Here is a 16,266-nt window from a genome sequence, read left to right on the forward strand (position 1 = left end):
AACGCGTAATTTTCGATTTGTTTCAATTCTATGTTTTTTTTCTTTTCCCAGAAACAATTTGAGGCCTTTTGGATTACCAGCACCTTGTTTGAATCTCATTTTAGACAATGATTAGATCAAATTATCAGGGTTGCATGTCCTTCCGTAACATTCCCCTTTTATGTTTCTTTCTGAATCTATCTTTTTTTAGGGCTGTCCTGACTGCTGCTTTCATTCCGCCAATAGCACTGAGACAGCTCTGCTCAGGGTGACAAATGACCTTCTGATGTTTATGCTCCTCTTCACTCCTTATCTTCTTGGATCTGACAGCAGCTTTCGACACCATGGACCACACCATCCTCCTCGAGCATCTCTACAACATCATTCAACTGACAGACCACACACTGCAATGCTTTGAGTCCTATCTTTCAGATAGGGCTGAATATGTCTCGCTCAGAGGAGTCAAGGCCGCTCCATGTCACCTGTGGCATTCCCAAGGGGTCAGTCCTTGCCCCCATCCTTTTTACCATTTACATGGTTCCCCTTGGTCAAGTCATCAGCTAACACGGACTCTCCTTCCACTATTATGCTGATGACACACAACTATATATCAAAACCACCCCAAACCCTTCCACAGCACTGTCATTCCTTACCTCCTGCCTTGAGGAATTCAAGGCATGGATGATGGTAACTCCCTCCAGCTGAATAGCAATGAAATGGAAGCTATCCTTATTGATACCACTCATCAGGTTCTCTTCTCACTTATATCTCAACTTACCTTCGATGGACAAATCATTCCTCTCTCCTCCTCAGCAACAAACCTGGGAGTTTGATTTGACCACCACCTGGCATTCAAGTTGAGTCCTAGCAGATCTATCTCAAGGTCCTCCTCCAACTTTTGCCTTACACAGTTATTCACTGGAACACGATCAGAAAATGTTTTTGATTATTTTTCTCACTTCAAAGGGTCGTTCAAGTCCCAAAGGGACATCAAGTTAAAAGCTGAAATAAAAACCAGGAGATTGTTACTTTGAAATTGGGGGGGGGGCTAGAGAGATCAGAAAGAAGAGTTAAACCTTTTGCAACATAACAGAGGAGGCAAGATTCCCAAAGGAGGCAGAATTCCAAACAATCTAATAAAAACTCCCAACAAAGGAACAGAAAACATGAAAGACACCAGATGAATCAAAAAATAAACAGAATACATTTCATAAACTAAATTATCTGCACAGTAAAACATATCCAATTACCGTTGAATCATCATCTGAATAGGTTTATTAAAAAGCTGTGCAGTTTTTAGATGTGGCAGCATTTGACAAACCTCCTGATCTGAAAGTTTTCTCTCATCACTGGAGCAAGTTCATCATGGGAGCTTTTTCTTCAACAAAACTATGTCACACATGCATGTTAATAACAAATATGGCCTTGATTTACTGCCAGTAGAGAGAATTCTGCAGAGAGGAGAGGCAGAGAGACACATATGTCTGAAAAAGGGTGCGTCTGTTTGGCTCTAATTACTAATTTCTCGTGTTGAAGTAGCACATAGCCTCAAAGGAAATAATTACATTCGTTTGAGCGCCAACTTTCCTGTAAAGCCAACTAAAACTGTATTTTATCTCTTTAATTTATTCTTCCTCTCATTATTATCCAGAATGGTTCTGTTTTTCTCTCACAGTGAAATGTGGCCATTAAGATCAGTTTTCAGAATTAAAATAATTTTGTTTTAGTCTGATGTAATATTATAATCCTAAATGTCATGTTTTCATTAGTTGTGAGAACATAATCATGCTAATTGATGGGAATAAAGGCTTGAAAACATCAGTCTATGTAGAATGGATCTATATGCTGTGTTTTATTTAGGGATGGTTATTGAAAATGTCTGTGCAATTTCTCCTTGCCAGGGCAAATGATTGAATATGACCAAATATACTGATCCATTGTTATTTAAGCTCTTCTCTCCTAAACGGACAATGTTTGCATTATCATTGCTGATATGTTTTGACACATTATGCTCTATTAAGCAGCTGTCATGGTAATAGTCCATGTTTCCGTAAGCCATTCAGTGACCCACTTCTTATCTCCTCTTCTTATTTCCTAGCATGCGGAAAAAAGAGGGATAAGAAAGAGGTCATTGGTTTATTTTCACGAGGTTTGTCTTAAATATCTGAAAACAAGAAACAAAAAAAACACACAACAATGCTTGTTACCAGTTCAAAAATTGGACCCTGTTTCCCATTTAAACAAATCTTTCAAGGTTTTGACTGACACCTTCAGTAACCATAATGGTTATAATTCCTTTAAAGTAAAAAAATGACAAAGTCAATGCTGAGTTTATTCTGCCACATACTTTTACAACAAACAGTTACTTAATTCAGCAGATTGTCATGTTAATGAATTACGATTCATTATCCTGGTGTGTGCGTGTGTGTGGTGTGTGTGTGTGCGTGCATGTGTGTGTGTGTGTGTGTGTGTGTGGTGTGTGTGTTTGTTCATTTATGGCTGAGTAAGTTCTCCTGCTCTCTGAAGTTTTCGACTAAAGGGTGTGGCCTAACATAATCAGGGTCTCACCTGTCCCCGGTTATGCCATCAAGCTGCTGGGTTTATATGGAGCTGTCAGACAGTCACTCTTCACCTCATGGTTCCACATTGTGGTTGCTTATACCTTTAAGCTTCTGAAGATTTGGTATCTGCACCAAGATTGGCAGCTTCACCTTCGCCAGCAGGTCGGCCCGACGCCACCGAGGATGCACCGGCGGGTCGGCCCAACGTGAACGCACCTCCAGTGGGTCAGCCTAGGCACTTCTCTTTTCCCCGTCATCTGTGTCACCACCTCCTTGACTCACAGATTTCTCCACGTGTAAGACTAGTTCTGAAGAGCACTCCTTCTCCAGCCAAAGCTCCTCACATTACCGAGTCTCACCTGTGGGACTTTTTCTATGGGGACAGAGATGACCTATTCCCTCTCTCACCTGCTCCTGTTCCCTCCTCCGCCCCCCCCAAGAAAATATCTCTGGGCCAGCCCATCCAGAGGAAGACGCCGCAGTTTCAGTTCTGGATCTGGCTGAAGCCTCGGGTCCAGCCTGCGAGGGTGAAATGGTCACTGGTGCCCCTGCCTGCGCGGGGGCGACGGTAGCTGGTGCCCCTGCCTGCGAGGGTGTGATGGTAGCTGGTGCCCCTGCCTGCGAGGTGATGGTCCAGGTGGCCCGCCTCCCATCTGCTCCCCAGTGTCCTGTGAGGTGGCGGTCCAGGTGGACCCACTGGCCATCGGTGCTCCAGTGTCCTGCGAGGTGGGGTCCTGCTTCGTCGCCAGCCGCCAAGGGCCCTGCTTTGTCGCCAGCCGCCAAGGGTCCTGCATTGCCTTGAGGTTCTTCGATCACGTCCTCCGGGACGCCCAGCCGAGACGGCGCCACGCTGGGGCGGTCCTCCGGGATGCCCAGCAGAGATCATGCCACACCGAGGTCTGCCTCCAGGACGCCCACCTGAGCCCTTAGTTCGGTTAGGTTGTTTTGTGTGTTTTTTTTACTTTTTGAACTCTGACCCAGCTCCTTTTCCACACCTGTGCTTAATTTACCAATCTTCCCCTGCCTTTGTTCCTGTTCCTCTCCTCACAGTATTTAAGCTCCTCTCGTTTCTCCACTCACTGCTGGTTTCTCTGTTCTGCTCTGCACTGCTTCACCTGTTCCAACTGCACTACCTCCTGTTACTACTCCTGTGCCCACTGCTGCTGCCTGCCACTTTGCCTCATCGCTTCCTCGTGTTCCACCCCAGGTTTATGTTTTGGTTTTTGCTCTTGAGTTCTCCAGTGTTTTTTTGTAAGTTTTTGGATTTTCTTTATTAAACTCACCAATATCCGCTCCCTGCCTGGGTCTCTTCGTTTGGGTTCAACCATCAACCCAACCTCGAAACATGACAGTTTGGAAGATGTAAAATGAGGCTCCAAAAAGATTGATAGAAGCAAGCAGGTAGGTGGGGAAGGAAGAGGAGAAAAATAACCTGTTATGATGCAGCCTGAAGGCTGCACTGTGCACATTTCTGGCTCCTTCTCCAGTGCAGCCCTGATTGGGAACACCTGTCAGGCTGCAATTAACCTTGGACTCATTCCACCTGCTCACACCACTATATAAACTCACCTTAGTCTGTCCGTGGTTACCGGTTCGTACTCAGTCTTCAGAACATCATGCATGTCCAGTTCCTGTTTGCCTCCAGGTCCTGCTCTGTCTGCTCCGGTCTGTTTCCGTCTGCCAGTTCCTGCACCCTACAACCCCGTCTGGTAAAATGACTCTGGCTTTTCATCGTCCACTTCCTGCTGTTTCAATAAACTCTGGAAACCAGCTCTGTGTGTGTGTGTGTGTGTGTGTGTGTGTGTGTGTGTGTGTGTGTGTGTGTGTGTGTGTGTGTGTGTGTGTGTGTGTGTGTGTGTGTGCTGTGTCCGGGTTCATCCAAGACAAATCATGACAGAAACAAAGAGAGGAGAGAAAAGAAAAGCGTCCGCCTTAACCGAGATGCAGGAAGTAGTTGTAGGTGTAAGGTGTAGGGCAAATCTGGGCAACTCATATGTTTGAAGTCTAATTTCAACTATATAACCAAGATACATTTTCTCTGAGAAACCTTGAGTTTTTATAGTGTTATGTTCACAGGAGTCTCTCACTACACATGTGACATAACCGTTCAAACATCAGACACTTTGAAAAGTATCTAATATGTATCCGAATTAGTACCACATATGGAAGTGGCAAAAATAGATTTTTTTGGGGTGAAAAGATCGAAATTGGGCCGTTCACATTGCCATGAAAAAGAAGGATATGGGTTGTATGGGCAAAAAGATGTCATGGTGCAGCTTTGTCTGCTGCATCATGCACATATTCAGGGCACTTTTCACCCTCCATACACCCCAGTCTCCTCTCCACCTCAGTAATCATCTACACCTGTCAGCCACTAATTAAGCCAGTACTCATCACACCTGTCATCCTTCCTATTTAAGCTCCCTATATTCAGCTCTTCCTTGTCGGTTCGTCCTGTTAACTTCTGCTCACTATTCAATTGAATTCAATTCAATTTTACTTATATAGCGCCAATTCATGAAACATGTCATCTCGAGGCACTTTACAAAGTCAAAATCAATCATATTATACAGATTGGTCAAAAAATTCCTATATTAGGGAACCAGTTGATTGCATCAAAGTCCCGACAAGCAGCATTCACTCCTGGAGAAGTGTAGAGCTACAGGGAAATTCGTCTGCATTGTCCATGACTTTGCAGCAATCCCTCATACTGAACAAGCATGAAGCGACAGTGGAAAGAAAAACCACCCATTAGCGGGAAGGAAAAACCTCCAGCAAAACCGGGCTCTGTATGAACGGTCATCTGCCTCGACCGACTGGGGGTTACAGGAGACAGAGCAGAGACACAGCAAGACAGACAAAAAAGCTCATAAGCAAACATTGATCCAGTAATCTGTTCTATATTAGATGATAATAGCGGGTGAGCTGTCTTCTCTGGATGATGTCTCAGATAATAGAATGCCAGACCAGATGTACAATGGAGAAAAAAAAGAGAACAAAAAAGTTATAAGCAGAAATGATGACAAGCAATGCATAATTGAAGAACAGTAGAACTCGATAGAGTGAGAAAAGTAGATCCTGATGTTCTCCAGTAGTCTAAGCCCATAGAAGCACATCCCCATAGGTAGGTCAGGGCAACATAAGCCACTCTAGTTATAAGCTTTGTCAAAAAGGAAAGTTTTAAGATTAGTCTTAAAAGTAGACAGGGTGTCTGTCTGCTTCACGGACCAAAACTGGGAGTTGGTTCCACAGGAGAGGAGCCTGATAGCTAAAGGATCTGCCTCCCATTCTACTTTTAGAGACTCTAGGAACCACCAGCAGACCTGCAGTCTGAGAGCGAAGTGCTCCGTTAGGAACATACGGGGTAATCAGAGCTCTCATATATGATGGAGTTTGATTATTAAGGGCTTTATACGCTAGAAGAAAAATTTTAAATTATATTCTTGATTTAACAGGAAGCCAATGAAGGGAAGCTAAAATTGGAGAAATATGATCCTTCTTGTTGATTTTCATCAGAACTCTTGCTGCAGCATTTTGGATCAGCCGAAGGCTTTGAACTGCATTTTGTGGACTTCCTGATAGTAAAGAATTACAATAGTCCAGCCTTGAAGTAACAAATGCATGGACTAGTTTTTCAGCATCACTCCTGGACAGAATGCTTCTAATTTTGGCGATATTCCGGAGGTGAAAAAAGGAAACTCTGGAAACCTGTTTAATATGGGATTTAAATGACATGTCTTGGTCGAAAACAACAACAAGATTTTTCCTAACTCATCTTGATCAAGAGAAGGTTTCTTAAGTAAATGTTTAATAACAGCTACTTTAAAAGCCTGTGGTACATATCCATTTACTAAGGTTAGATTAATCATGTCTAAAATAGTGCCACTGATCAGAGGGAATACCTCCTTAAACAACTTGGTTGGGATTGGGTCTAACATACAGGTAGAAGGTTTAGATGAAGCTAAAATTTTAGATAGCTCAGAAAGCTCTACTGCTTCTAAACAGTTCAGACACTGCGCAGGTTCTAAGGATTCCTCCAATGCTGCCTCACTTACTGAGGACGAGGTAATCATGTTTGGGAGGATGCCAATTATTTTATTTTTAAATTTTATTTTTAATTTTATTTATGAAGAATCCCATAAAGTCATTACTGCTAAGAGCTAAGGGAATGGATGGATCAACAGAGCTGTGGCTCTGGGTGAGTTTGGCAACTGTACTAAAGAGAAATCTAGGATTATTTTTTATTATCCTCAATTAATGATGAAAAATATTCTGCTCTAACTCTGTGAAAGCTCTTTTTATACAACAATAGACTGTCTTTCCAGATTAGGTAGTATTCCTCTTGGTGTGTAGAGCGCCATTTTCTCTCCAATTTCCTAACAATGTGCTTCAAGGAACACAGCTCTGAATTAAACCAGGGAGCCAGCTTCCTGTGAATTATCAGGTTCTTTTTCAAGGGAGCTACATTATCTAATGCAGAACGCAATGAGGAAGTCACACCGTTAACAAAGGTGTCGATTTGTGAATGGGAAGGCAGGGCATTTCTGCAATACTGAGGATGATAAAAGGGGGACAGACTCTTTAAGTTTTGATACAGCATTATCCGATAAAGATCTACTATAATGGAACGCTCTTTTGGGGATGGAGAACTCAGTTAGATTAAACTCAAAAGTTATTAAAAAATGGTCAGATAGGACAGGGTTGTGAGGAAAATTTTGAAAACTAGAAACGTTCAACTTCTGAAGAAGTTGAAGAAGGCGCCCGCCTGGTGGTGCGCGTAACCGTCAAAGGCAAAGCTTCCGAGTTCCTTGGTCGTAGGCTTTTATCACTTGGGGATTTTAAATCAAATCTTCTGAGTGTGAAAAGGATTTGTCTTCGTCAAAACCAGCCGACAGGAGAAGGTCTGCATCCAAGCAGCATGGAAAATTGGTGTTATTAAAACATGATTAAATACTTCAATGTAGCATGAAAAAATGAAATATGTGAATAAAAATGATAAAGGCATTACAAACTACTAAAGGAAGTACAAACTCTGTGAAGCAGAAGTTGGTGAGACCTTCCTAGAGCTACTTCCGGTTAGCAACATGTTAAGCGTTAGCTGCTAACATGGTTGTGTCCAGTATCACCGGGTGATTGTACTCTGTTAGTTTGGTCCAAATCCTGTACTGGGAAGTTCCTCAAAAAGGGTGCCAATACTTAATGTCACCAAAGCTCACCAAAGGCCATGTGTCAGATCGGCCTCCTTTAGCAACTAAGCCTCCCCAAAAAAAACAGTCGACAGGAGAAGGTCTGCATCTAAGCAGCATGGAAAATTGGTGTTATTAAAACATGATTAAATACTTCAATGTAACATGAAAAAATGAAATATGTGAATAAAAATGTTAAAGGCATTACAAACTACTAAAGGAAGTACAAACTCTGTGAAGCAGAAGTTGGTGAGACCTTCCTAGAGCTACTTCCGGTTAGCAACATGCTAAGCGTTAGCCGCTAACATGGTTGTGTCCATAGACATAATATAAGAGTAGACCCCGCATTGACTGTCGCTGCGCAGGAATTACGGGCGCCACCTTGGGGTGGTCGACTTGATACCTAATCCTGCTGATTCAAGCTGACACACTAATGATGCCTCAGCACTGTGCGGCTCATTTTTGTTTAAATCGAGGGATTATTTATGTCAGGGCTCGAGGGATAACTTTTCACAAGCAAGATGAAAAGACATTGTTTATATTTTTGATCAGAATGTAAGTTTTCTAATACTAGGAGATACAAAGTTGTTGTTAGACATTAGTGAATAAACAGCATATATAATATATATATATATATATATATATATATACATATATATATATATATATATATATATATATATATATAGTGAACCCTCGCTATATTGCGGTTCACCTTTCACGGTCTCGCTGCTTCACGGATTTGCATTGATGAGCCGTTCATTACAGTTCTCATCAGGTGGCGTGTCGGTTTATAAGAATCTTTTTTGAAAAAAGAGTGACAACTACCGATAAAAATGTGTTCTTCTCCCGAAAAAAAAAAACTCACCTGCACCGCGGGCTTTAGAAGAAAAAAACGCTACAGAGCGGAGTCACGGATGCAGCGCCTCAGTCAAAAGAGCAGTGAAATACACACGAGTCACTATTTGTCCTACTGTACTTTGTATTTTTTTTATAATAATTTTTAATTTTCTCCCGTTCTAATCCAATGACTCGGGTCGCGGTGGGCCACGCTGATCTCCGCAATTTGAAGCCTTCAGTTCGTATTGATTAAAATTATTATTTTACAGCTTATTTGTAAATAATAATAAAAAAAAAACGTTTATATAGTACTTTCATTTGTTAAACAAATGCTTGGGCCGGTAAAAAGGTTTTGTTCTATGGTTTCAATATACTATAGTGTATTTAATTGTATATAATAATTGTAAAAAAAATAAAGGTTACTACTTTACAGATTTCGCCCATCACGGGTTCTTTTTGGGAAGTATATGTACATATGTACATGTACAAATGTGTTTGTTTATATAGCAATAAAAAAAATTATAAAAAATGTGTGCGTGGCTGTGTTTTGAAACATACATACATCATGTCAGAATATTCTATTACTTTTAACCCCACTAAGATTATTTAAACGCACTGGACCATTTGTTATAATAGCTATAGTTTTAAAGTTTTAAGCTAAACAAATGTGAAAATTAGTTCAACATTAAACGAGTTATAGTTGATTAAAATTGATTCTGCACCTGGTTAACACATTAGACTGAGCGGAGTTGTCGACCGCCCCAAGATGGCGCCCCTAAATCTCGTCAGCGCCTATAGGCGAGAGCGGTCGATGCGGGGTCTACTCTTTATATATGTCTATGGTTGTGTCCAGTATCACCGGGTGATTGTACTCTGTTAGTTTGGTCCAAATCCTGTACTGGGAAGTTCCTCAAAAAGGGTGCCAATACTTAATGTCACCAAAGCTCACCAAAGGCCATGTGTCAGATGCTGACACCCCACTCACAGAAAAAACTCAGTTAAATAGACGGAATGGTTAGTGCTTGGTTTGTGCACATTTGTGCCGTTAAAATTAGCGTTTGTGCTGTTTTGGTTTTGAAGATATTAAAGAATATTTGTTAAGTTCATCTAGAGTTCACCATCCCATCATTTTGCTTTGAATCCAACCAAGCTGGTCAACTTCTTTAGTGCTTCGTTTGTGCAAATTTGTGCCGTTAAAATTAGCGTTTATGCTGCTTTGGTTTCGCAGATAATATAAGTTTTAATTCCGGCCGGTGACGTCACCACAGGTCGCCGCTGCAAAATAAAGCGCTACATTGTTATTCCTTTGCTGGTGCTGAGCTGGAGCCAAAGCAAACCAGAGTGGTCAACTTCTTTAGTGCTGTGTTTGTGCATGTTTGTGCAGTTAAAATTAACGTTTGTGCTACTATGGTTTCGGAGATATTATGAATTTTAATGTTGTTATACTTTATAGGCTGACCAGTGTGATTTATTTTTTGCAGTTTTTCTGTTATTGATTTTAGTTTGGGTATGTTTTCTGCGTTATATAAGCCTGTATACTTTAATTGCCCTTTTGTTAGGTGCAGACACCCCCAAATCTCCCTATTGTAGAGCAATAAAGGTTTGCTATTCTAATTAATTCAGAGGAGTAATGAACTATGACTACTAAGATTAACTATAACCAAGTTATTGTTTGAAAATGTTATAAACATTATACTCTCGAAGAAGAATAAACCCTTCTGATTAGGAAAAATAGACTTTATGAAAACAGTTGAACATTCTAATAAATGAAATGCCTTTTTTGGCAATGTCACTTGACATTGCTATCTAAAGTAAAGTTCTTTAAATGAGACAAAATAAATCGCAATATTTATTCAGGAATAAAGTACAAAACAATATAACACACATTTTACAATAGCAGCTAAAACAACTTGCATGATAAAAGAAAAATATAAAATTAATAACTGCTTTCTTGAGAAAAGTGTTGAGACCAAACGGTAGATCTGACCACATCTTTTTACACAAATGAGGAACATCATTAAGGACGCCAGCCATCCTGCACAGAGACTGTTCCAGCCTCTCCCCTCAGTCAGGAAACTAAAAAAAACAAACAAAAACATGTGTCCCAAGAGATCTTTGCCAATAAGCAGGAATATATAAATCATTTTATAAGAATGCTGTAGGGGGGGGGGGGGGGCTCGGTAGATGACACAACTTCATAGTAATGTTACTGATTTATCAGTAGAAATATATTAAAAAGACTTACGTTTTTTCCAGTGACGGCAATAACATATGATTTACCGTAGCACTTTATTTTGAAGCGGCGGGCTGGGATGACGTCATCGGTTGAAATTAAAATTCATAATATCTCCGAAACCAAAGCAGCATAAACGATAATTTTAACGGCACAAACCTGCACAAACGAAGCACTAAAAAAAGTAGCCCAGTTTGATCGGATTCGAAGCAAAATGGGGAGATGGTGAATTCTGGATGACCTTAACAAATATTCTTTAATATCTTCAAAACCAAAACAGCACAAACGCTAATTTTAATGGCACAAACCTGCACAAACGAAGCACTAACCATTCCGTCTATTTAACAGAGTTTTTTTCTGTGGGTGGGGTGTCAGCTTCACCCGGCTCTTTACCTGCAGCGGAGGAGAGATCGCGCTGCTGTTAGGCTTTTACATGTAGCATATAGCTCAGTGGCGTGCAGCCTAGCCACCGCATTTCTACCATAATATAAAACCGACACTAAATAAACGACTCACCGTCACGTAGTTGCAAGGAAAACACCCAATGGAACACCCTTCGTCTGGGTAAATTGGACTTGATTCAACAATATCCTTCAGTAATTTAGGAAAAACGGCAGCACAGCACAGCACAGCAAGCAATAGCAGCCACAAGACGGAGGAGTTCACCTCTGACCCGGAACTCAAAGAGTACTGCTTGTTGTCTGCTCACACAGCGCCACTCGTGGACAGTATAGGAACTGCAGGAACGAAGTACGTCTTTTTCAGTAATCATTGTTGAATGATGATAATGCATTTTTCTAGCGATGATTTCTGTCACGAGGACATAATGCAGTGTTGTGCTGGCAGCCATCCCAACTAATAAAAATAAGATTTAAGATTAAAATAGTACATTATAGTAGTAAAATAAATACAATTATTGTGGTTTAAGGACAAGTTTGGTACCTGCATTAAGGTTAATTTCAAAAGGTACTTGTCATTTTCAGACTAAAAAACATTCTAAAAAGATGTTCTAATTCAGTGAATATGACTGGATATTTAAACAGAAAATAATAATGAAATTAATTATTCTTTCAACTAGCAGTTTTTGAGTATGACTAAAATTCAAGGCAGTGAAGGAGGGTAACTGATAAGTGATGGCTGATGGTGGAGAGCTTGCAGGCCTGGCTTCGGTGGAGAAGCAGCAAACAACTGTGGCAGGAAATGTGACTTTCATTTCAATGCAATGCAATGCAAAACTGGAGAACAGTAGAAATCAGTAGAGTGAGAAAAACTGGCCCTGATGTCCTCCAGTAGCCTAAACCTGATTGTAGGATGTCCCTGAACTCTCGTTACATTACAAAGTTTACAATAATAAGGAGAGCCAGCGAAATGCTTGAGGCAGGATTATACAGGAAAAGGAGGAGATTAAGTATAATATAAAATAAATTAATAAACAATACATAAAATACTTTAATGTTTTCTTAAAACGTCTGAATACAAACTGTCCCAAAACATGTTAAATAAATTCCTTTATCATCATTCATTTATACCAGTTGTTCAAGTTATTTAATTGTTACTTGTAAAAAAAAAAAATATTATTGTAAATTAGAAATGTCCCATGCTCCTAAATGCAGCTTTCTGACGCTCGGGAACGCATCACACTGGTCTGAGAACGCAGCGCGGAGTAGAGGCACGTTACTGCTTAAGACAAAGCTTTGCCGTTTGTAAAACTCATGTCGGCTGGCACGGTTTATTGTTCTGTGTGAATGACAACAGACCACAACAAATGAGGCTGCTAATGAGCCAACAGCCAACAGGAGAAGGTCTGCATCGAAGCAGCATGGAAAATTGGTGTTATTAAAACATGATTAAATACTTCAATGTAGCATGAAAAAATAAAATATGTGAATAAAAAAGTTAAAGGCATGAGGTGAACTGTATTGATTTAAATTGAAAAATCGTTTTTTAAAGTCAAAGGGAAATGAAATATTGGGTGAAAATGTAATTCTCTAAAATTGGCACAGCTTGGATTCGAACTTTCGATCTTCTGCTTTGCAGCCCGACACCTAACCCACTCGACCAAAACACCAGTGTCGTGCTCAGCCGAGCTTTATTGAGAGGTCAATTGTGTTAAGAAGTGTTTTTTGCGAATTTTGTTCCAAATGTAAGTCGAAACGGCGTCAAGTACAAAAAGACCTGATCGCGGCATCGAGACCAACGTTTCGATATATAGTATGTGGGGGTCGACCCTACGGTTCGGGCTGTATTAACGGTACTATAATAATAATAATAATAATAAAGAAACCCTTATTAGGTGCATAGCATAAGGCCTCCGCCATGCATTTTCAATGCATAGGCGGGCGCCTAATGAAGTTAAAATACATGATATCCAACATGGTTTATCATAACTCTGTTTGGGAAAGGGATACAAACAACTACCTTATGATTAATTATTGGATAATAATTTGTATACCAGCAAACCTCATCCATTATTCAGGTCCCTTAATGCCTTCGATCAAATAAAATGTACGCTACTTGCAATTAATAGTCTTAATATTATTATTCTTGTTGCTGTTTTGCTTATTATTGTTGTTTCTGTATTTTTTTAATCAAAAATAAAAAGCATGTCACTGAATGACAAACAGCTTTATTAGTTTCCTAGGGAACAAAAAGGCAGTGTGAATAGAAATAATATATCCAAGTATTTAAAAAAAACATGCAAACGACAGTCAACTTAAATTAGATAGGTCTAATATTAGTTAATCAGAACAGCTAAAATTTAAATTGAACCTTTAATTAATTATCAAAAACAGTGGCCATCAGAAACAGCTAGAAATCATTCACATGCTAATCATACAGCCATTTTTAGTGGAGTTTGGTTTGACATTCTGTTGTGCCTTTTAAGATAAAATATTTTTTTATGTGTTGTTTTGTGCTGTCACATTGTCTTTTATTCATAGACGTATTAAATATGATGGCTGATGTTAAGATTTTAAAGCCCAGTGTGTAAGATTTACAGCCATCTAGTGGTGCAATAAATGCAGACTCAGAGATCATGTAATGAAGCAAGAGAGGGAGACGAAGAAAAACAAACTAGCCGTCTCTGCCAGGAAATGGAAAATAACGGGAGGGAAAGAGGGAGAGAAAACTACACTCTGCCGTCAAGCGAGCAGTTCTCCAGTTAACACATGAGAAAATACATTTCTATAAACATTGGTGAGAGACAGGGCTGTCAATTCTCACGCATTAACCGTGTGACACACGTATTTCACTGACTTCACTCGCTCAAACGCAACACATGGCATTTCTCACACATAAACATAACAAAGCCCATATAGGCCACGGATGATCACACTTTTTAGGTTAAACAATCTTTTAGGTTATTCCTTGTCTGTTATATATAACAGTTGCCAGCTATGTTAAACCATCTTTTCACCAGGATTTGCTATATTAACAGGTGTTTTATTCAGGTTAAAAACAATGTTTTATATGTCTTTTGCCTAGATAGACTACCCTGTCTCAGTATGTAAATAACTTGGAACATCCAGCATTCTCACAAAGCCAATTGCTATGTGCCACTGAGAACATAAACTCATAGTTATTATTTCATTTAGATACACTGATCTTATGCAACTTCTGCCTGCTTTACCACGGGTGAGCATTTGCAGTTAATTGACTCATGTTATGGAAATATATAATCACTTATATGATAATAGTGTATTTTAAAGTAATACAGATATCAACTTTAACCCAGTAACCTAAAGATGAGAATGTGTGCAGAACAAAAGGTGGATTCAGACTTCAGCAAGCGTGTACCAGCCACAGGATGGAACGGGAGATTTATGACAGCCTTGTGAGCAGATAACGCTTTTAAAGTTCTTTTCTCAAGGTTTCAATGTTATTTCAGTTAACTCCCAGGAACCGAGCTAAGGTAATAGACATCTAACGGTCAAGGGTCAGGAAACATATGTTTTCAACAGACTTAGTGTCTACAGTTACACTGGGAGGCAACTCAGGAAAAGGTTGGTCCGGCCACCTTCTGGAGCCGTCCGTGGGTTAAAAGCATGATACAAACGTATGAAGCGCTGAGACACACTTATGACACGGGCAGAGAAGGTTAAGGTATCTGCGGCTGTGATAAAACTTGTAAGTGTCTCCCACTTTGGAATTCCAAATTGTAATAAATATATGTTAAACTTTTACTTAAACTATTCACTGTCTCTTCTCTTTTTGCCAAAAATTCGAACCGGAATGAATGAGACGGTCCGTAGGTACATGAACAGGCCTAGGTCGTCTCAGCAAAATGGTGCCGTGACTGCGGATTTGGCAAGTAAGTGGAGGACCTTTTGAACATTGGACACGAAAAGAGGACTTTTCTGCAGCACCAGAGGTCGACCGAAAAAAAGGTAAGGAGATTTTTATTCTACATTGGCAAAATGTTTGATGTGTAGGCTAAATTAAGTGGTGCTGTGGTTTAAGATACTCTCTTCTCAAAATATCAGAGGTTGAGCAGTACAAATAAGATTGAATGGGCTTATGTGTATGTCTGTCAGAAAAACGTAAAATAAAATATAAACGAGGAAATAGAAAACATACAGTCGAGAAACTTAACTGGTGAGACTGTAAAATAAAAAACAATAAAAACAATAAAAACAAAGAATAAAAAAAAAGTCTCGGAGTCTGGTCGCTCCCCCTCCACGGCTGACAAGTCTGGGGATCGTTAGGACTGAGATGAAAACGTTATCTCGGAGAAAGGAGACTCTCCAAAGAAACGTAGTGATAGGACCGGCCAAGATACATTTATACCTTTAAAAGTTGAGGCCGAAGAACAGCAGGACCCTAAAAGGTGAGCTATTTATAGAAGAAATAGAGATTGATTAAAAAGGGGCCCCAGGAGAACAACTTGGGTTGTTTTCTAGCATCAGAACGGGGATTCTGATTGCACAGCGGTTAGACAAGGCGATTTTAAACAAAGTGTTCCGCTGAAACAGAAAGGGCGAAAAAATGTCCTTCTGTGCGCGCAGCTGTCTTAAAATCTATGTTTGTCCTGTTCTGTTTCTGTTTGTTTTGGTAAAAATGGGATCCATGTGGTGAGAATCAGGAGCGGTCCATGGCTCCGGTCTGAGTATGTCTCTGTGTGTGTGCGCGGCTTCGAAGTCTCTTGTGTGTGTGTGAGCGTGTGGTTACGCATGCGTATGTTTGACTGTGAATTGCTTTGCACGTGTTATTGTTACGGTGGAAATGTACTGAGTCAGGAAGTTGAGTGTAGCCTGTAACAATAGCCAGGATCATGGCAGGGGCATTTGATCAGGATTTTCAGGACGACGCATGGGGGTCTGCTCCTTGGAAGCCCTTACGAAAACAGGTCGATGCCCTGATGGGTTTTGTTGAAACGCATGAAAACTTCGACAAAAAGACGTAATCGGCGTGGAGACAGAAAGTTCTCGGAGCTGTCATGGCAGAGGAGAAACGACTGAGACATAGTGAA

Source organism: Fundulus heteroclitus, unplaced genomic scaffold, assembly GCF_011125445.2.
Source record: "Fundulus heteroclitus isolate FHET01 unplaced genomic scaffold, MU-UCD_Fhet_4.1 scaffold_101, whole genome shotgun sequence".
In the NCBI taxonomy this organism is placed as follows: domain Eukaryota; kingdom Metazoa; phylum Chordata; class Actinopteri; order Cyprinodontiformes; family Fundulidae; genus Fundulus; species Fundulus heteroclitus.